Here is a 22,908-nt window from a genome sequence, read left to right as displayed (position 1 = left end):
TGCTACTTCCTCCCTTCCCCCCACTAGGAAACAAGATTTTGTGTGTTAAGGGTCAAAAATTTTGCTAACTGCAGAATATTAACAAACCCGGACAGTACTGAAACTATTTTCAGTTCAACTATTGCTCATATACACATCAACAAGGAAGAAATTGATAAGACCGCAATGAAATTTAAGGCCTGTAATTGGTTTTGTGGTTTGACTGCCAGAGTACTTCAGGTTCTTCTTTCAACTCATCTGACTGCACAAAAAACAACCAGAGTTTTGTTACTGTACTTGCTTGTACTGAAGCTCTGCCAGCCTATACGCTCTATTAATTCCACTTTTTAAATCTTATTAAATAGGGAGAATGTCACCTTATTACAGGCTATACTATGAAAGTTGTGTTGTAAAGACTAACTGGAAAGTCTCATTCTTAAAGAGCCATAGGATGCATTCCCCCTCCCAGACATAAAAGACACAATGCAGCGCCAAGGTTCATAGTTTATTCCTCCCCCACAAACAGCATTTTGCCCTAGTTTCAACACTAAACTAGACAAATTATCAGTTAACTTCACTATGGGATCCAACATTACAGTCACCTTGAGATGATTAATTCCGTCCCCTTCCCCATATACATTAGAGCTATGATAGAGAGTTAAATGCAAAGTCAACTGTGACCCCAAAACCCAGTTTGGACCCTCAGTTCACCAAACCCAAGCCTGATATTTGTTGTGTGGGGTCTTCTGGCAGAGGAGATGTTCAAGTTCAGGGTGGCTCTTCATAACACAGAAGAGTTCAAAAAGTCAGGGGCATCTCACTTCTGTATTTTTGGACTACTATTTCACAGATTTTTGGTCTACATACTCCAAGTATTGCTCAGTCTAATGTCCTCACTGAGCAGTGTCTGAGCATTTTTTCCAACCTAGGAGAACTATGACAGCACCCCAGAAGCCTTGCTAAAGGCTGCAGGACTGATCACCAGCAGGGATTATGCAGTTGTGTCTATCAATTTCTGTTTTGTGGAAGTTTAAATTCTAACCATACCCCCCAAAAATGGATCTACAACTTCAGATGTCACACCAGTCTAGCTCGATGGGCTTGGAAGTTAGCCCAGATCTATCCTTAATTGGAAGAGTCTGGTAACTCTGAACGGGGAAAGTGCCATGTCAAAGATTAGTCAAAGTCTTGAACAGTTTTCAAAGGACTATTTTAGACAGAGTTCTGCCCATCCATACTAAGTCAGTATTACTCTAAACAATTAAAAAACCTGCCTATGTTACCATTGTTTCTTAATATGGGGATCCTAGAGAAGATGAGCCCATAATACTGCATCTCTCTCCCTCCCTCTTATGTTTAAAAAGGTGTTCCCTGGAACTTGCTGAGGACTGAAGTTCATGAAAATTTAGTCTAATTTTTTTTTTCATATGAGAAGCTTAAAGGCAACAGTTGGAATGTTGTGAAGAACATTTTATAACTAACTGCACCAACTTCACTTGCTCAGAGGTGAGACACCAAATCAAATGTCTAATTCAAAATACAAGAAAAAAAAGGAAAACAGACAATTTTGCCAAATTGTGGGGCTGTTTGCAAGAATGGTTCCATGAAGGCACTATGGATATCAAATAGTTTTAACATGGAACAAGCAGCTGTGTGAAAAAATCTCCAAAGGGGAAGAAATAGTCTGGGGAATGATCAGGGCTACCTCCACTGAGGCTGACAGTAGAGGCCCAACACTTCAAGGGTATTTAAAAGTAGTCATTGTCAGAGCTAAATGTGACTTGCGTATACCTACACCGGAAAAAATAAAACCCATGACAGCGAGTCTCAGAGCCTAGCGCAACTGATTCAGGTTCATGGGGCTTGTTGTGAGGCTAAAAAACAGCAATATAAACACTCCCACTTGGGCGGGAGCCTAGGCTCTCTGACTTTCCCTCCTTGCCAGGTTTAACAGCCCAGGCTCCATACCTAGTGGGAACATCTAGAGTGCTTCTTCAGCCTGTAGCATGAGCCCAGGTCAGCTGACCCAGGGTATAATATGAACTAATGAGTGTTTCCCACTCCCCCGTGGAGATGTACCCTTACATTCTGAGGCCCAGCCAATTGCGGACACCAACAGTCCCCATCTCAAGTCAGAGAACAGGGAAGATGATCTCCGTCAATGATCTCAGTAACCTCCTAGCAAAGCTGAAGACTCCAGACTGAGTTTTTCACAACCCTGGATTTAAGGAGGCGAGTATACTTTGCTGACTAATGTTATCCAGTTACAGAACAGCTGTGATTTCACTGACTAGTAGGAGTATGAAAGTTGTCATGCAGATAACAAAATGATGATCATGGCTGCTCCTGCTGTCTGTCTCTGAGGTGGGAAGAGACCACTATGTTCAAACTGTGCAACAGTGCAAGATTTGATTTATAATTTTAAAAAGTTTGACCACAACAAGTATTTAATTCTGAATACTCTCATCTGAAGTGATATTCCAACAGGAACATTAAATCTAGTTCTGCACCCTAGATTATGCAAGTTTGGCCACGTGCACTCTCCCAGACACTTCTGGCACTCTGACCGAGATGAAAGACTTTTATTGTAATTACGTTGATGTATAGACGTTAAAATGAAACAAGATGAATGGACTTTACAGAGAGCTTTCATGCATCCTTTCTACGCCAGCTTTAGCAAAATACAGAATCTTGAGAAATATCACTAAGAGTGAGCACCAGAGATATTTGAGGGTATGTCTAACTGCAACATAAGCTCAGGATTAGCAGAACTTGAGTTAGCAAACCCCAAGTTTACTAACCTAGGGCTTGAGCACCTATACTCATTTGTAACCCAAAGTTAGGAATTGTTGAATCCTGAGTCCCAAACTGGGGCTCCAGTATCTATACTGTATTACATGGGGGGAGGGATAGCTCATGGGGGGATGGACAGCTCAGTGGTTTGAGCATTGGCCTGCTAAACCCAGGGTTGTGAGTTCAATCCTTGAGGGGGCAATTTAGGGATCTGGGGCAAAAATTGGGGATTGGTCCTGCTTTGAGCAGGGGGTTGGACTAGATGACCTCCTAAGGTCCCTTCCAATATTCTATGATTCTATGGACCAGAGGCCAACTACACATATCGCAGTCCTCCAAGGGCCCTCCCAAAATGTGGGCACTCTAACATTTTGTTTATGGTGCAGTGTAGTGACCGTCCACCAAACTTGACAGTCCAGAGGACAAAAAGTCAGCCCCGGGGATTGTGGAATACATTTGGTACACTCCCAGAGCGTAGCTGCGTCTACAGTGCAAAGCAACAGGGCTTGAACACCAGGTCCTGGTTTGATTCAGGCTCGGAATCTCCACCTCTGTCACATTCTGGGACCCTGGGTCTGAGTCCTAGGTCAGTGTACTTTTGTGTAGGCAGAAGGGGAGTTCGGTTTAGACCCTGAATTTGAACGCTGGCCTTACATTGCGGTGTAGATATACCCTTAGACTATCAAGAGATTCCTGGGAAAAGTTCAGTACATTAGTAATGGAGTGATTTTCTACCATGATCAAACTGTCTCCATTAGAACAGAACTAAGCAAAGTAATCTGAGCCATGACAGTCAATTCATTTTAAAAGAGTTTCCAAAATGTTGCTGCTGATACACTTATTCAATTCAATGACCAGCTGTACAAGTGTTGGCTTAGTATTTAAAGACCGATTTCTACCATCACATCTGACTTATTTTTAAGAGCACCCTACAAAGCAGTTCAGATGAAAATGGACCAGTTCCTTTGTAGTGTCATCAGTTCCCCTACTCTGACATTGGCACTAATCTATCATTGCTTAGGACTTTACATAAGTAGATTCAGAAGCTACACTCAGTTGTAGCATAGATATAATTTGTCAAGATTCCTTCCCCACTCTGAACTCTAGAGTACAGATGTGGGGAGCTGCATGAAAACCCCCCTAAGCTTATTTTTACCAGCTTAGGTTAAAACTTCCCCAACGTACAAACTATTTTACCTTTTGCCCCTGGACTTTATTGCTGCCACCACCAAGCGTCTAACAAATATATAACAGGGAAAGAGCCCGCTTGGAAATCTCTTTCCCCCCAAAAATCCTCCCAAACCCTACACCCCCTTTCCTGGGGAAGGCTTGATAACAATCCTCACCAATTTGTAAAGGTGAACACAGACCCAAACCCTTGGATCTTAAGAACAATGAAAAAGCAATCAGGTTCTTAAAAGAAGAATTTTAACTAAAGAAAAAGTAAAAGAATCACCTCTGTAAAATCAGGATGGTAAATACCTTACAGGGTAATCAGATTCAAAACATAGAGAATCCCTCTAGGCAAAACCTTAAGACACAAAAACAGGAATATACATTCCATTCAGCACAACTTATTTTTATCATCCATTTAAACAAAACAGAATCTAACACATATCTAACTAGATTGCTTATTAACCCTTTACAGGAGTTCTGACCTGCATTCCTGCTCTGGTCCCGGCAAAGGCAACACACAGACAGAGAGAACCTTTGTTTCTCCCCCCCTCCAGCTTTGAAAGTATCTTGTCTCCTCATTGGTTATTTTGGTCAGGTGCCAGCGAGGTTATCCTAGCTTCTTAACCCTTTACAGGTGAAAGGGTTTTTCCTCTGGCCAGGAGGGATTTAAAGGTGTTTACTCTTCCCTTTATATTTATGACATAATTAAATATGCAATATGCAGAAGCTGCACCAACTCACGGCGAAGCCAATTGGTTAGCTCCAGTCACCTTGAGATAAGTCTGATACGATAAACATTTTTTTTTAAAAAGGAAAATGATGTAATGCCACAAAGATGGGGAGAGGTGATTCCAAGGCAGGTGCAGTACCTGAAACTAACTCATTTTGACATGTACTAGATTTCAAGTCAATCCTGTGACTGATGAATTTGCCAAGAGCTGAAGCATAAGCCATGGAAACGTAAGGCGTGCCTCAGCTTACTGTGTGAAGTAAGGAATATGTGGCAAAAGCAGGGATGGTGGCGTTTTAAATTGGGACAGTAGCTCCTCCCTGACACTACCTGACCCAAGAAGGGAGTGTGCTGGGGGCTCCCTAAGTAATCTGAACAGACACATGAAGTTCTGCTCTCAGGAGATTTGAAGCCAAGCCTTTTGGCAATACATTAATGTTGTTTTAGATACTGACCAGTAGTATCTTCATGTTATAACAAGAAGTGACACAGGAAAATGAAACAATACAATAACAGTACAATAACCAGTGTCCCTTCTGTAAGATTTCCATGCAGTTTCATTACTTCTGTAATTAACACTCCACCTATAATTCAAGCATTAATAAGAGGCATAAAACTAATCTAATTTCTCACTTTGCAACTGGTTTTGATTCTTGCCCTTCTTAAATTGGAAGGAAAGGAACCTAATGTGATGCTAGCCTAATGCTAGAGAGAGGGATAGCACATAATGCTGAACACCACATACAAAGATAAAAGGTTATACAGGCGGGGGGGGGGGGGGGGCGGGAGGAGGAGGAGGAGTTTCATTGTAGAAGCAGCCACCAATTCTTGGTCCGAACCAGGAGGAAGTAACTGTAAATGACATCAGATGCTCAGACCAGTAAGTGAGGGATGGTTCTCTTAGCCATTACTTACATTACAAATACTTTTCACGTTTACTGTTGAACTTCAAGTTCCCTCTGATTTGGACAGTTTGCTTAGACAATGAGGGAGCACTTCCGGTACATTTATCTTAAACACACCTCTTCCCTTCACCCCCTCACAATTTTGCTCACGGTAAGTGGGAAAAGACTGACTTGTAGCAGTCCAAGAGAACTATAATGCTTGTGACCTTAAAAGGGGCGGAGGGGTTGAAACCAACCCAGGCTGAAGAAAACGTCCTATGCTTTCAGCAGTGTGTACGCTAAGACCTATTACTTCCACATTTTTCTCGGTCACTGATGCAAGAGTAAGGAGGCAGACAGCTATTTTAGTTGTGTGTACTTAAGAGAATGCAAGCTCTCTGTACTCATCATGCACCAACACCAATTCAGTTCCACATTACACTACACACACAAAAGTTAAGAAAGAGGGTTTTGCTCATTCCCTATGTCAAAGATATTTACAATCAACCAACTCTTAGAGAAGTACTTAATTTCTGCAGTTTAAACAATACTTAAGAAGGGCTGCAATTTAACAAAGCAGACTGTTAAGAGCAGATTAAGCTAGCAGTCTGCTGGTGGTTCTGTTTTAGAACAGTCACTTAGTCAATGACACTACATTTCACTATTACCACTACCTAGGACCCATGTGTGTATGGGAGATCAATGAAGTCCTTTTCCACAAGTTACAAAATCTACTGCTGTATGAGGACAGTAGACTAAACCCCAAAATTTCCTCGAGATTTAGAGTAAGAAGTGCAGCAGAGACACAATGTGTCTAGACTGACATCAAAGATATGATCTGTGGCTTGTGTAGACATATCTGCACTAGGTTTTATGAAGGCTTGCGTAGGCATATCTGCACTAAGTTTTAGCTACAAATAGTACTGAAGAAAAGACAGCATAGGCAAGTATGTACCTTGTACAGCGTGTACTGAAGCCTGTACCACCACATCACACTTCCAATGTCAGTATAGACATACCCATAGTTGGGTGGGAAATGGCTGCTGTAGCAGATACCATTTTGGAGTGTATGTAACAGTTCCATCCACATAGCAGAGGTCTTCCAACTGAGGTTCCTGGATCAGCAGTGTTCTGCAGGTAATTTCCTCATAATTCACAGCATTAGATGATATGGGAACTGGGATAAAGGAAAAGGGAGGTGACACAAGAAGATCTCTTTTTCATGGAGTGGTTTATAGAGTGAAATAGTTTGTGCATCTCTGGAGTAAGGGAGCCTGCATAGCATAATATGTCCACTGTACTTGAGTGATTATTTTTTGTCCAACAAGTCCAGGAACTCATTATTTCTTATTACTACAATGTAATACATTGTTTTTTTACCATGGGATATTTTGATTAAATTTCCCAGTGTTTCTTGAACACCATTGCTGAAATTCACAATCAGAGTAAAATCTGCCCATGGAGATCTTATGTACACCCAAAAGAGACTTCAAAATCTTTGTATGGCTACATTTTAAACTGTGAATTTATCACTATACATTTGACATGGTATTTTAATAACCTCCATCTTCTAGTCACATCTGGAAATAATCCTATTTCCCTAATGTATAAATTTACACCCATTTAAGTGAAATGGTTTATTAAATGACTTTGTAAGAATTACAATTCTAGTATCTTGTTGAAGGTGACACGTATTATCACAACATGTTCAGAGTTCTGTTAAGTTTGTGAACTACAGTAGCTGTAAAGTTTCAGCAGTAACATTTTCTAGCACAGTACAAAACATAAAGACAATACTTGGATCTGACTATTTGTGGGCCTCCTTTTGACACACAATGGTACAATGCAAGAGCCAATGCTGAGCCACAAACCATTAGGACAAGCTGTACAGCTTTCCCGAGCCAGATTCAATTTGTTAAAGAAAAAAGTTCAAGGATCAGCCCTAACAAAAGCCAAGCAACGTAAGAGCATCTAGTTCTGAAATAATATTTTTTTTGATATTACAAAGAGTTTATTTGCTTAGTGACTAGAAACAAGGTATTCCAGAAACACCAGATCTCAATTCATTGTTCATAAGAATCTGTGGACAGGGTGGAAAGAAAAAGAGGCAGTCTCCACATGTCACAAGTCACTTCCTTTAACTCACTTTTGTTATTAAGAAAGTCACCAGCATTGGCTGAATTCTGCAAGTAGCATCTGAAAGTATTTGATTATAAGTCTCAAAGGTGCTTCGGCTCAGACTTCAGCACAGCACTTGAGCACATGCTTGTGCTTAACCATAACCATATTCTTAACTCCCACTGACTTCAATGTGAATTAAGCATACATTTAAGTGTTTTCCTTAAATCAGTGACTAAACCTTTATCTGCAGTCTGCCAACATATGTATGAGTTAGCCTTTGGCTCACTAGAGAGTTGTGGAAAAGGAAGTGTCACAAATACTTGTATTTATTTGTGCTGGAGATATTGCCATAGCTATCTTGCTTTCTGTGGGTTCAGGAGTCGATGGGGAAAAGAAATGTGACCAGTAGTATGAATAGTAAATTACTAACAGATACTCCAATAGTGATTTGTTGCTTTCAATAGTTTGCAAGCATGAAGTGTGCTCACAGAAGCAATAGGTCAAATTTTGGCCATATATATTTTGCAAAATTCAATCTGAATGGTTCACAAACAGAATACAGGGGTGAACAAGTCAGAGTGCTCACACAATAACTTACCTGTTCTTAAAGGAATAGTGTGAAACTTTATTTTTTAAAGGTTAACTGCACAATGGGAGAGGTATGCGCAGAAAGGGAACCTGTGTCCCTTCTGCAATAAATAGAGCAAACCTGAAAGGTCTCTGTCAGCTTCCTCTCTTTCAATGTCTTCCCACTCAAAGAGTTGCTGCCCCACCTCCCCCTTTTTTAAAAGCAACACCACCACGACACTCAGTTATACTAAGTTGCCATTACACCAGTACTCAAACACCGCCAATGTGTTGTAATGAAGGGGATCTCAATTACCACTCAGGAGTTGTGGAGATAACATATTTTACTTTCATACACTTTTGGTTTTCCACTTTTTTTTTTTTAAACTTACCCACATGAAAGCTAAACAACCCTTTAAAAATTCAACAGTTGAGCTGAGTTTAGATCCCATCTCCTTATGATGCCTTGCTGCACTAATGCCAGGATGCAGTTAATTCTGACCCTCCCACAGAGCCAATTGCATTAGTGGAAACAAGCCAACTGTTACACTGCTGGTAGCCTGGTCCACAGCTGGAGGGAGGAAGCATTCTGCTGATACAAGATCACTGCACAAGTGCGCTTTATGTATGCACAATGCCCTTCCTTTTACCAAGTTCACGTTTAACTGGTCTCAAGGTTTGCCTCTACGCGTATTATGGCCATCTTGAAGCTCAGATTGAACAAAATCTTTTCAGACCAATATTTGCACAGCTCTAAACTAGTTAAGAAACAGTGTAACACAGAACAAGTCCGACAGAGTTATAAAGCAACTGTAAATCAAGAGAGAAGAAGATGGCATAGAGAGTACACTTATAAAGTATTCAGATTATACCAAGCAGTAATGCAAGTGCTTTGGAGGACAGAATCCAAGCTGGGAATTCAGATTATACCAAGAAGCTGGGAATTCAGATTATACCAAGAAGAAATGAGCTTATGCAGCAAGAGAGGTTTAGGTTGGTTAGACAATAGGAAAAACTTCCCAACTGTAGTTAAGCACTGGAACAAATTGGCTAGGGAGGTGGTAGAATCTCAGTCATTGTCTAATCTGTTCTTAAAAACCTCCAAACACCTGTCAGGAATGGTCTAGTTCAGAGGTGTTCAAACTGCGGGGCAAGGAGGAACATTTGTGGGGGTGAGTGGCAATGCCAGGTGGCTTGGGCTTCAGCCCCAGGTGGCGGAGTACCACCTCCACCCCGACTCACCTCTTTTTGTCTGGGTTGCAGGGGGCTGGGAATGGCAGAAGACACCAAAAATCGTAACTCAAAGTGGGAGCTCAGCTCCAGAAGACTGAAAGCTGCTGGTTTAGTTATTATGTAGTCCTGCCTTGAGTGCAGGGGACTGGACTAGATGACCTAGTGAGGTCCCTTCCAGTCCTTCACTTCATGATTCTATAAGATTAGTACTTGTCCCACCATGTGTTGAGTAGCTCAGCTATGTCCTTCAGCCAAGTGAGGTTTATTAAATTCCTGCTAAACCAGGGGTTCTCAAACTTCACTGTGCTGCGACCCCCTTTGGCAACAAAAATTACTACAAGATCCCAGAGAGGGGGACCGAAGCCTGAGCCTGGTCAAGCCCAGGGCCAGGGTGCCAAAGCCGAACCCCAAGGGCTTCAGCCGTGGGAAGGGGTACTGTAACCTGAGCCCTGCCGCCCAGGGCCAAAGCTGAAGCCTGAGCCCTGCCACTCCGGGCTGAAGCCCGTGGGCTTCAGCCTTGGCCCTTGGCCCCAGCAAATCTAAGACCAGCCCTGGCCACCCCATTAAAATGGGGTTGTGACCCACAGTAGGAGATGGAGCTAAGAACTTAGAACGTGCAGGCTTCTAGTGCAATGTGTAAGCATGTAATCTCCATGCCTGTGAACCAGGAAGTAGAACAAACAAGATAATTCCTATTTTTGCAGTTTCACACACAAAATACTGGATGAGTAAAGATTTGAAGATTTAAATTAAGGCATTGTTAGCCATACAAGTACTGTTTAATTTTTGGTGCTTAAAAATGGGCACTGTCTGTCTTAATATTTAGGCAACTACTGCTTTTACAGTTTTAAAACGAGCACACTGAATGCACACTATGTTTAGTGCATCAGTCCTAACAGCTTTCAGTCCAAAGCGAAAGCCATTTAGATTCACTTGAAGCATTATTTTATCTATTATTGTCACTGTAACATTTTGCCTCCATATTATAGTATCATGTAATTATCAGCCATTAGCATTATTGATCTACTTCAAAAACCGCCTCTGGCTGTCTAAAGAATGCAATCTCCTATTTCTCAGATTTTACCTCTCTCACGTCCTCCAACTCCAACATATGTACAGCGTACATTTGCTAATTTTATTTTTAGCCATGATAATGTTACTGCACTATTTCCATTTCTAACAATATACGTTATATAAAAGGACACACACATAGATAAGGTGCAGAAATATAAAATTCTATAGTGCATGTGTATGTAGGCTAATATATATTTGCACTATAGTTAATATCACAGCAGCATTCAATATTTGCACACGGCAGTTGTAAAGATAAATGGCAACTATTATCTTATTTCAAGGCACTTGTAAAAGAATTTAAGAGCTACTATGATGCCTGCTAAAGCTTTCACATATCTGCAGTTTTTCAGGTGCAGCTGTCATGAGCGCTCCTAACCCACTTTGCCAAGGCAGCCATGTCCCAGGAGCACTGACACTGGTTATTAAGCAACACTCTAGGACACACTCCTCATCCGTCCGGCACTGAAGAAATGCTGCTTCATAACGGACAGCCAAAGTGCTCCTGCGAGCAAAGCCAGCATGGTGTCATAAGGAAATTTTTTTGTGTGAATTTGAACATAGGAAATATTTAATGAATATTTCCAGAACTTTGCGATTGGCTTTCTGAATGACTTTCTGAAAGTGCCAGTACAGGAAAGATAAACTTCTTGCTACAATAGCTGGTAGAGGGACACAAAAAGTGGCTCACACAAATAGGAGGCGGGCAAACTTTTTGGCCTGAGGGCCAAATTGGGTTTCGTAATTGTATGGAGGGCTGGTTAGGGAAGGCTGTGCCCCCACCCCCTATCCGCCTCCCCTTGCTTCTCGCCCCCTGACTGCACTCCCCGAGACTCCTGCCCCATCCAACCTTCCCCCGCCCCCCGTCCCCTGACTGCCCCCAGACCTCTGCCCCTGACTGCCCCATCCAACTCCCCTCTCCTTCCTGACTGCCCCCCTGGGATCCCTGCCCCCACTCAACCCCCCGTCTCCCGTCCTCCGACTGCCCCAACCCCATCCACACCCCCGGCCCCTGACCACCACCCTGAACTGCCCCGCCCTCTCTCCAACCCCCCTGCCCCCGGCTCCCTGCCCCCTTACCGCACAGCACAGAGCACTGGTAGCTGGCAGCGCTACAGCTGCACCGCTCAGAGCGTTGCACCACTGTCGTGTAGTAAATTGCTCTCCGTAACTGCTGCCAGCAGCACATTCCTACGCAGAGCAGTTTAATACACTACACAGGCAGCATGGCGAGCTGAGGCTGCGGGAAACGAGGAACAGCGGGGGAGAGGCCGGGGGCTAGCCTCCCGGGCCAGGAGCTCAGGGGCTGGGCAGGAGGGTCCCGCTGGCCGGATGTGGCCCGTAGTTCGCCCACCTCTGCTTTAAGCCATCTTTGCCCCTCCGCAATTTTGAAGCTGGTCCCTGACACAAAAGTTAGAGCTCTAAGGAGACAGCACACACTCCTGCTGATGTTTGTCAGGTTCTGTGGCTAATACCACCGGGAAGTGATTATGAGGGGAGAGATTAAAAAAAGACAGGATTCTTCATCTTGGAAAAGAGATGACTAATGCGGGATATGATGGAGGTCTATAAAATCATGACTGGTGTGGAGAAAGTGAATAAGGAAGTGTTATTTACACCTTCACATAAACACAAGGACTTGGTATCACTCAATGAAATTAATAGGCAGCAGGTTTAAAACAAATAAAAGGAAGTACTTCACACACCACACAGCCAACCCATGGAACTCATTGCCAGGGGATTTTGTGAAGGCCAAAAGTATAACGGGGTATAAAAAAAACAAAAAAAACCCAACAGAATAGATAAGTTCATGGAAGATGGATCCATCAATGGCTATTAGCCAAGATGGTCAGTTATGCAACTCCAGAGCTCCCTAAACCTCTGACTTCCAGAAGCTTGGACTGGATGACAGGGATGACCTGTTCTGTTCATTCCCTCAGAAGCACCTGACACTGGCCATTGTCAGAAACAGGATACTGGGCTAGATGAACCATCTGTCTGACTCAGTATGACTGTTCTCATCAGTGACTTCCTATAAACTAACAGCTGTACACCAAACTCACCAAATCAATTAAACACTGGGAAGCTACCATTTCTTTACAATTTCTGCTCTCACCAAGTAAAAAGGGACACAAACTGAATGTGAGACTTAAAAATTTTGTTAACCTACCTTGACTATACACTCCCACAGGGAAGGTCTGACCTCCCCAATTCTTTCCATATAATCATTGCAACTACCTGAAAAAATAAATAAAAGGCACGAGCAACCCAGAGGTAAACAAACTAATACATGTGCACTGATTTATATTTTTTAAGTCTCCGATCATGTACTTTTTTTTTTGGACAGCTGCAAGGTTGCAACAAAGACCAAAAAAGAACCACCAAAGTAGGCCCATACTCTGCAACTTGTCCCTGGGGACCTCAGAGGTTAATGTGGTCCGGCAAGGGCACAAGCAGCTGCCTATGTGAGCCAGCTGCAAGACTGGGGCCAAAGGCAAAGGTTGAAACAAAAACTGACTAAAACTGCTGCCAACAATTGGTATTTTGCCTACATAACATCACTGCTGCTGTGCTCAAATGCAGCTTTTGCTTAAAAAGTTATCACTGCATAGGTGCAAAATTAGCGAAGCACATATGAAAAGTTCATAATTTTATACTGCTGATCCTACAGAAACCCATGTCCCTGACTTCAAAACAGTGACAGTAGAAACCTTTATGTGAAGATAGATTATGAAACTAAAGACAACTAAAACATCAGTTTACAGGAGTTCTTCTGAAGGACAACTAAAGTTGGACTAAGGGTGGTATTAATGTATAACTATTTAAGGAGTTTAATTTGCTAGAAAAGAGTAAATAACTTTGGTACATCAAACTGCTATTTGGAAGTTTGCCTTGGCTTACAGAGAGGGATGTGAGAAGTTTGCCCTATTTTCACAGTTGAAAGCTTCATTGACTCAGACAAGATACTTTAGACTAATATCCTGTGGCACTGCAGTGACCTACATGTAATTATTGCATGCTTCTTCTAAAATATTTGTACACAACCAGAAATTATAGCCTAAGTTACCAACAAGTTTTTGGTTTAGACCAGCAACACAAAGATGGACTTCAATTAGTGGTAATCTAGCTGTCTGATGTTTTTAGCCATTTTTTTTTATCTTCTGGTTACAATTCTCCTTACATAAACATATTTATCCTGTTAAATGATGTTTAAAAACCTTCATCTCTTCTTTCTCCCATCCTGAAAATGTTATCTCCCTCAGATTTGAGGGGCTGTGGGGAGAGGAGGGGAAATCAAAGATCTAGGTATCCCTATTAATGCCCTCTTCAAAAGAAGTGTGGATCTTAAATATTTACAGACATCTTTAGTTTAATTTTGGTATTAATCGCACCAATTTAAAAAGGGGTGTGTGAGATCTGGGGACAGAGGGGCAACGCTTTTAGAGGAAAAGGAGTATATGAGGTAAAAAGTCAATATTTGGCGTAGTATCGTTTAGTGGATTCCTCGAGCTTGTCAACGTTCCCCAAAATAACATGGCTCTTAGCTCAGTAGTTTCATTTTGTTTTATGTGCCATAATTTTGAGATGGTGCTTAGAGATTCAACAGCTATTCTGGCAAATATTGCCTGAAGAGTCATAATTCCTTCCAGTGCCAGACATGTTAGGTGTTTTGTTTACCATACAACTAATTTGTGAAGTTACAACAATGTGTAACTGTTTTTTCCTGCAGCGTTTCCTGAGTCAACTCAAGAGTCCTACTCAGCTTCTGTTTAGTGTGCAGAGTCAGTTTTCAACTCCCCCAGAATATTCCCTACTTGGTTCTCTAACTAAAATGTTTACTATGCCATTTAGTATAAACAGGTTGACATCTGGACCCCCTCACTGTAAACTCTCTCCAAACACTCAGTCTGCTTCTGTATATAGCACTGAAATCAAGCATTACATCACCACTGCAAACTCACTATGAAAGCACAGTTGTCTAATTACTATTCATTCCTAGACTCCTTGAAGCATCAAATGTTTGACCACCCTAGCACTAGTCAGCATTTCAGATTGCCCTTATCTGGTCTCAGTCCTATCGTTGCGAAAGTAACTATGGGGGAAGGCTTTCATCATTTATTTGTTGGATAGGTTCACACTAGAGATTGTTCTGTCTTCTACCATTAGATGACATTTTCTTTTATTAATTCAGGCTACCTGCATACTTTCCTTCAAAATCAATGCAAGAGTGGTCTAAAGACCATTCTGCACAGCAAGAGACTATAAAATGTCTCCATTGCTGAATTACAGCTAGTTTAAGCTTCCACTTTTACCCCCAGACAGATTAATTTTGACACTGCACTTTAGATGGTTTCCTGTAACTAGTTTATTTATTTATACACACATATTATTTTGGCAAACAAGCCCATCATCATATAGTATACCCTTATATTTTCCAGACGAAAAGGGACATAGTTATTCACTATATCAAGATCCTTCTCAACAAGTAATACGTACTGCAAGAGAGAGTGAAATTGAAATAAATAGTTATAGCCTCAAGTTTTTTCTCACTTCTGATATTTTTCACTGCCTTACAAAGCTGGTGTATTTACTGTAACTCAGATACTTATTCCTGACTGGGTTATTCACTACTTTGTCAAATACCATATAATGAAAATGCCATATGGTGTTATTGAAGTGAAGCCCAAAGTATTCCCAGGTGACAGAATTCTAGAGACAGGAGAAATAATCCCACCAGTGGAAGAAGAGCCTACTGGTCATCACTGAAGGTTATAAACTCTAGCTTTGGTCCTATAAAAAGGTGTTAAATATTTCCAGATATGTATATAAAACAAGAAAGTCGCTTTCAGGAGAAAACAAAACAAAAAAAACCGGAAGTGTGTGGTACATTTCATAACAAACAAACAATGAATAAAAGAAGACAGTTCCATAAACCACACTAGATTTATTTTGCCCTATTGAAAATTCCAAAACAAATCCCCACTATGGGCCTGGGAGGAGAATGTTCATGAAGTAATCCCAGAACAGTGCATAAGTGATGTCCTAAAACACACCCTGAATCAAGCAGCAGAAACTGGACAAAAAACAAAAACAAAACAAAAAAAAACTACCACACCAGAAACTGACAGTACACTTCACAGTACACTTCAAGCGCATAACATACATATATAGCATCATGTTCCAGTTACAGTAAAAAGATGTTATGTGTGATAAACAGAGATACAACATTTTCAGATGGAAAGATGAATTTCAAGTGGGTGCCCCTTTAAAGGCATCAGAATCTGAAACACTGAATACCTTTTAGACCAGTAAAAAGAAAAGGAGTACTTGTGGCACCTTAGTCCACCTCAGCTCAGAAGTTTGGCATTGGCTCCTTTCATCTGGTGCAGCCAGGTCAGGGGAGAGTGGTCGATGTACACGGTGAAGTGTCGCCCGAAGAGATATGGCTCTAGTTTCTTGAGGGCCCACACCATGGCCAGGCATTCCTTCTCGATGGCCGCGTAGTGTTGCTCCTGGGGTAGCAACTTCTTGCTCAGGTACACGATGGGGTGTCTCTCCCCTTTTTCATCCTCCTGCATTAACACCGCCCCCAGTCCCACGTCTGAGGTGTTGGTGAACACCATAAAGGGCTTGTCAAAGTCTGGGTTTGTCAGAACTGGGCCACTGACCAGAGCCTCCTTCAGCGCCCGGAAAGCCTCCTGGCACTGCTCGGTCCAGACCACCTTGCACTTCTCAGCTTTTATGGTCATGTTCTCTATGTATATAAATCTCCCCACTGTATTTTCCACTGAATGCATCCGATTATGCTCAAATAAATTTGTTAGTCTCTAAGGTGCCACAAGTACTCCTTTTCTTTTTGCGAATACAGATTAACACGGCTGCTACTCTGAAACCTTTTAGACCAGTGGTTCTCAACCAGAAGTCCGGGGCTCCCAGGGGCCGCAAACAGGTTTCAGGGGGGGCGGGGGGAGGGGCTGCCAAGCAGGGCTGGCATTAGACTTGCTGGGGCCCAGGGCAGAAAGCTGAAGCCTCACCGCATGGGGCTGATACCTGGGGCTCCAAGCCCCATCACCTTGGGCTACAGCCAAAGCCTGAGCAACTTAAGCTTCGCAGGGCCCTCCCTGTTAAAGAGACAACTACAAGGGTATTTCTTTCCTGAATCACTGAGACACAGTTCAAGATAGAATCTTATGGCTTTCAGCCATCTTTTAGGCTGCATTTTGTTTCATATGATAAACTTATAAAAGCTACTGATACTGAAGTGCGTGTGTGTGTCAAAAAGAGAAATAAAGATAGAAGGCCCGAATAAGTTATTGGAGTCTCTAAATAGCTGCAACCAGTCTCAACACATGCCTTGTTGCTTAGAAGAAAGGCTGGAAAAATTGTTCTGTTATCAAGGGCCAGGAGTCACAAGACAGTTGCCTACTACTTCGTTTCCTTTCCCCAGCACACAAGACATTCTGAGATCTCTAAAAAGAAAAGGAGGACTTGTGGCACCTTAGAGACTACCAAATTTATTTGAGCATAAGCTTTCGTGAGCCACAGCTCACTTCATCGGATGCATTCAGTTGAAAATACAGTGGGGAGATTTATATACACAGAGAACATGAAACAATGGGTGATACCATACACACTGTAACGAGAGTGATCAGGTAAGGTGAGCTATTACCAGCAGGACAGCGGGGTGGGGGAACTTTTTGTAGTGATAATCAAGGTGGGCCATTTCCAGCAGTTGACAAGAACCTCTGAGGAACAGCGGTGGGGTGGGGGAATAGTTTTACTTTGTGTAATGACGCATCCACTCCCAGTCTTTATTCAAGCCTAAGTTAATTGTATCCAGCTTGCAAATTAGTTCCAATTCAGCAGTCTCTCATTGGAGTCTGTTTTTGAAGTTTTTTTGTTGTAATATTGCGACTTTTAGGTCTGTAATCAAGTGACCAAAGAGATTGAAGTGTTCTCCGACTGGTTTTCGAATGTTATAATTCTTGACATCCGATTTCTGTACATTTATTCTTTTATGTAGAGACTGTCCAGTTTGGCCAATGTACATGGCAGAGGGGCATTGCTGGCACATATCACATTGGTAGATGTGCAGGTGAACGAGCCTCTGATAGTGTGGCTGATGCGATTAGGCCCTATGACGGTGTCCCCTGAATAGATATGTGGACACAGTTGGCAACGGGCTTTATTGCAAGGATAGGTTCCTGGGTTAGTGGTTCTGTTGTGTGATGTGTGGTTGCTGGTGAGTATTTGCTTCACGTTGGGGGGCTGTCTGTAAGCAAGGACTGGCCTGTCTCCCAAGATCTGGGAGAGTGATGGGTCGTTCTTCAGGATAGGTTCTAGATCCTTGAGGATGCGTTGGAGAGGTTTTAGTTGGGGGCTGAAGGTGATGGCTAGTGGCGTTCTGTTATTTTCTTTGTTGGGCCTGTCCTGTAGTAGGTGACTTCTGGGTACTCTTCCGGCTCTGTCAATCTGTTTCTTCACTTCAGCAGGTGGGTACTGTAGTTGTAAGAACGCTTGATAGAGATCTTGTAGGTGTTTGTCTCTGTCTGAGGGATTGGAGCAAATGTGGTTGTATCGTAGAGCTTGGCTGTAGACAATGGAAAATGTAGGGTGTCCTGGATGGAAGCTGGAGGCATGTAGGTAGGTATAGCGGTCAGTAGGTTTCTGATATAGGGTGATGTTTATGTGACCATCACTTATTAGCACCGTAGTGTCCAGGAAGTGGATCAGCACACTCTCTGGTCCTCAGATCATGCACTGTTAAGAAATTTTAATTAATTCAGGGAGAACGTACATTTACAAAAAAGGTAGCAAGTTATGTAGCACCTACTGTGTGGAGGTAAATTGTGGATGTTTATTTCAATCTAACCATTTTGTTTAAAAAAGGAAGCTGAGAAAAATATTAGGTTTCAGTTTGCTCAATTGAAGAACTTCTCTAGAAAACCAAAAATAAGGTAATGCAACATCTTCATACCTCTGGCCCAGATCAGGTTTGTACTTGGGTCTCCAGTCACAAAAGAAAAGTAGTTTTTTTTTTTAAAATCATTTCAGTCTAGTGCAAGTTTGTGCATCTCACAAAATTATCCACAGCTTTTTGGCTTAAGTGTAGTGTCTATTTTAAGAGAGCTCCAGGACTAATAGCAGGGTGGGTAAAACGGCACTCTTTAGGGGGTAGAGAGGGGTGGATAGGAGAGATAAATATTTACATGACGACACCTTCTTTCTCCTGTGTGAGTACCCAAATTTGATGAAGTGTCACTGTAAAACTCTCCGGGTACGTCTACAGTAGGAAATTATTTTGAAATTATTCTATTTGAATTTTCGGAAGCTATTTTATACATTCAGTCTTCTGTGTCCCCACTAAAGCGTGTGAATTCAGCGGATTGCGTCCACAGTACCAAGGCTAGCATCGAATGTGGGAGCGATGCACTGTGGGTAGCTATTCCATAGTTCCCGCAGTCCCCGCTGCCCATTGGAATTCTGGGTTAAGCTCCCAGTGCATGATGGAGCAAAAACATTCTCGTTGGGTGTTTCTGGGTGTGTGTCGTCAGAAAGCTACAGCAGACAATTGTTTCGCGCCTTTTTGGCATGCAGACGCCATACTGCTTTCAGCAGACGGTGCATCGCTGCTCTCCTGCTACTATGAATCCACCTTTCATTTCCTCTCATCTTCCTATGTAATCTCTACTATCTACTCTCTCTCTTCCTCATCAAACGCTTCCGCTGCCAACTCCGCTCGGCCATTGCGAACCGAACAGCACAGCTTCGGCGGCCAACTCTGCTCTCCCGCTATTGCCATGCTTCCAAGTTTCTCCATGTTGTCTGTCCTGGGCTCCCACCTCCGTGAAAGCCACAGAACACAACCTTTTTCAGCCTTTGTTCGGCTACCGTGAACCAAACAGCACAGCTTCCGCTGCCACTCTGCTCTCCTACATTTCGCGCCCTTTTTCCAGGATTACCCGTGCAGACACCATAGCCATGGAGCCTGATCAGATCTCCGCTGCAGTTTTGACCATTGTAAATACCTCGCGCATTATCCAGCACCATGTGCAGTACCCGCAAAACCGGGCGAGGAAGCGACGACAGTGTGATGCTGGTGAGGACATGGACACAGACAGCACAGCATGTGGCGATAGGGAGATCATGGTGCTGTTGGGCCAGGTTCATGCGGTGGAATGCCGATTCTGAGCCCGGGAAACAAGCACAGACTGGTGGGACCGCATAGTGTTGTGGGTATGGGATGATTCCCAGTGGCTGAGAAACTTTCATATGTGTAGGGCCACTTTCATGGAACTTTGTGACTTGCTGTCCCCTGCCCTGAAGCGCAAAGACACCAAAATAAGAGCAGCCCTCACAGTTGAGAAGCAAGTGGCCATAGCCCTGTGGAAGCTTGCAATGCCAGACAGCTACCGGTCAGTCGGGAATCAGTTTGGAGTGGGGAAATCTCCTGTGGGGTCTGCTGTGCTGCAAGTAGCCAATGCAATCATTGACCAGTTGCTATCAAGGGCAGTGGCTTTGGGAAATGTGCAGACCATTGTGGATGGCTTTAATGCACTGGAGTTCCCTAACTGCGGCAGGGTGACAGACGGAATGCATATTCCTATCTTGGCCCCGGAACACCGGAGCAGCCAGTACATAAACCGCAAGGGGTACTTTTCCATGGTGGTGCAAGCACTGGTGGATCACAAGGGACGTTTCACTGACATCAACGTGGGATGGCCAGGAAAGGTGCATGATGCTCGCATCTTCAGGAACTCTGGTCCGTTTGAACAGCTGCAGGAAGGCACTTACCTCCCAGACCAGAAAATTACTGTTAGGGATGTTGAAATGCCTATAGTTATCCTCAGGGACACAGCCTACCCCTTAATGCCATGGCTCATGAAGTCATACACAGGCACCCTGGACAGTAGTAAAGAGCAGTTCAACTATAGGCTGAGCAAGTGCAGAATCGTGGTAGAATGTGCGTTTGGACATTTGAAAGCGCACTGGCGCAGTTTATTGACTCGGTTAGATCTCAGCACAACCAATATTCCAATTGTAATTGCTGCTTGTTGTGTGCTCCACTATATCTGAGAGAGTAAGGGGGAGACATTTATGGTGGGGTGGGAGGTTGAGGCAACTCGCCTGTCAGCCAGTTTCACACAGCCAGACAACAGGGTGATTAGAAGAGCGCAGCAGGGCATGCGGCGCATCAGAGAAGCTTTGAAAGTCAGTTTCATGACTGGCCAGGGTACGGTGTGAGAGTTGTGTTGGTTTGTCTTAAATTTACCCACCCTATATCTATATATATGGAAATAAAGTCACAGTTGTTTAAAAACCATTATTATTTGTTGCACAAAACATTGAGAGAAATCAGAAGCTAGACTGGGGGGGGAGGGGGATTGGATTAGAGGGGTGGAGGAGGAGGGAAGAACAAGTCCAGAAACCAAATCAAAATTTAGGATATGCCAAATTCTGCTGCTTGTGCAATCCTCTGGGGTTGGCTGTGTGGGTCCCCATAGCCTTCCCCCCACCCCCATTTTCTTGGGCGTCTGGGTGAGGAGGCTATGGAACTTGGGGAGGAGGGAGGGCGGTTATTCAGGGGCTACAGCAGCACTCTGTGGTCTTGCTGCCTTTCCCGCATTAGATCCACCATACAGCAGAGCATGTCAGTTTGCTCCCCCATGAGCTTGATCATAGCATCCTCCCTGCTCTCATCGCGCATGTCCCTCCTCTCTTCGTAGTCATGTAACGTTTTACGCGACTCCGCAATTGTTTGCCTCCACGCATTCAACTGGGCCCTATCAGTGCGGGAGGACTACATGAGCTCGGCAAACATGTCGTCCCGAGTTCATTTTTTCTGGCTTCTAATCTGGACCAGCCTCTGGGACGGAGTAGACAGGGACTACATTGAAACATTTGCACCTGCTGCAGGAGGAGAAAAAGGGAGGGTAGTATTTTAAAAGATACATTTTAGAGAACAAAGGGGACACTTTCTCAGTGAAACAGGAAATTCATAGTACACAGCACATGTTCTTTCTGTACAAGGTCTCATTTTGCCTCTTATACTGAAGTGCCTGCCACTTTGGTGTGAGTAAGCCACCACATGCGGCCAGGCAACAGAATTCAGCTTGCAGGCAGCCTGCGGGCTCTCTGGGATGATCGCTTCACACAACACCCTCCCCCCAGCCCCACCCCCACCCCCATCGCGGGGCTCTGACGAGGCTCTGAGCAGGGATGAGCCCATTAAACTAAATGTGAACAGCGCAGCACGGCTGGGTTTCCCTCCACCCCACATTGCGTGGCTCCAATCAAGCTCTCACTCACCAGAAGTGCCTTCTCCAGTGTCATGGTCCGGGAGCATGCTTTGGGAGTAGGGGGAGGCTATTGGCTCCAGCGTTGAGAATAGTTCCTGGCTGGGGGAAAACAGATTCCCTACTTGCCGCCTGTGCACTATCCACCTCCTCCTCCTCCTTCAAAAACTCATCCTCCTCGCTCCGTGCTACTCCCCCCTTGCAGGTGTCCATGGACAGTGGTGGGGTAGTGGTGTCATCGCTCCCCATAATTGCATGCAGCTCATGGTAGAAGCGGCATGTATGGGGCTGTAACCCAGAGCACCCGTTTGGCTCCCTGGATTTTTGGTATGCTTGCCTGAACTCCTTGATTTTTGTACGACACTGTTGTGTGTCCCTAGAGTAGCTTTTTTCCGTCATGGCCCTGGAGACTTTAGCGTACATATTTGCATTCCTTTTTTTGGAACGTAGTTCTGCCATAACAGATTCATCTCCCCAACATGCAATGAGATCCAGTATCTCCTGTTTGGACCATGCTGGAGCTTGTCTGAGAATCCGGGAGTGCATGGTCGCCTGTGATGGTGGACTCTGCATGGTCGCCTGTTATGGTGAACTGTACTGATGGTCACCTGTGACCAAACAGGAAATTTAAAAGTTCCCAGGGCTTTTACTGCCTACCTGGCTAGTGCATCGGAGTTCAGACTGTTGTCCAGAGCGGTCACAAGGGAGCATTCTGGGATAGCTCCCGGAGGCCAATATCGTTGAATTGCGTCCACAGTACCTGTAACCTGGAACTGCGATCTCGATTTTAGTGCTACTCCACTTGCCGAGGTGGAGTACAGAAATCGGAGTAGAGAGCCCTTTAAATCGAAAAACTGGTTTGGTCATGTGGACGGAACCAGTTTTATTTCGAGGTAACTTGGCTAATTCCGAAATAACCGCGTACTGTAGACCAGACCTCAGTGTGAAGAGCCACTCAAGCCAGCTTTCCATCAGGTAATTTTGCTCCTAAATCCCATTCCCCCTGCTCTCACCATTAGATCTAAGAAGATTACTTTGCTTTTTGGGCAGCTTTATG

At 43.7% G+C, this 22,908-nt stretch overlaps 1 protein-coding gene across 4 annotated transcripts in view; it reads right to left on the bottom strand.

Moving 5' to 3' along the window:
• Positions 1 to 22,908, bottom strand: part of GRB10 (growth factor receptor bound protein 10) — a 263,650-nt gene that overhangs the window by 53,110 nt on the left and 187,632 nt on the right. The window lies entirely within an intron of this gene.

This window comes from Lepidochelys kempii, chromosome 2, assembly GCF_965140265.1.
Source record: "Lepidochelys kempii isolate rLepKem1 chromosome 2, rLepKem1.hap2, whole genome shotgun sequence".
Classification (NCBI taxonomy): Eukaryota; Metazoa; Chordata; order Testudines; family Cheloniidae; genus Lepidochelys; species Lepidochelys kempii.
This window is presented reverse-complemented; position numbering and strand designations above follow the sequence as displayed.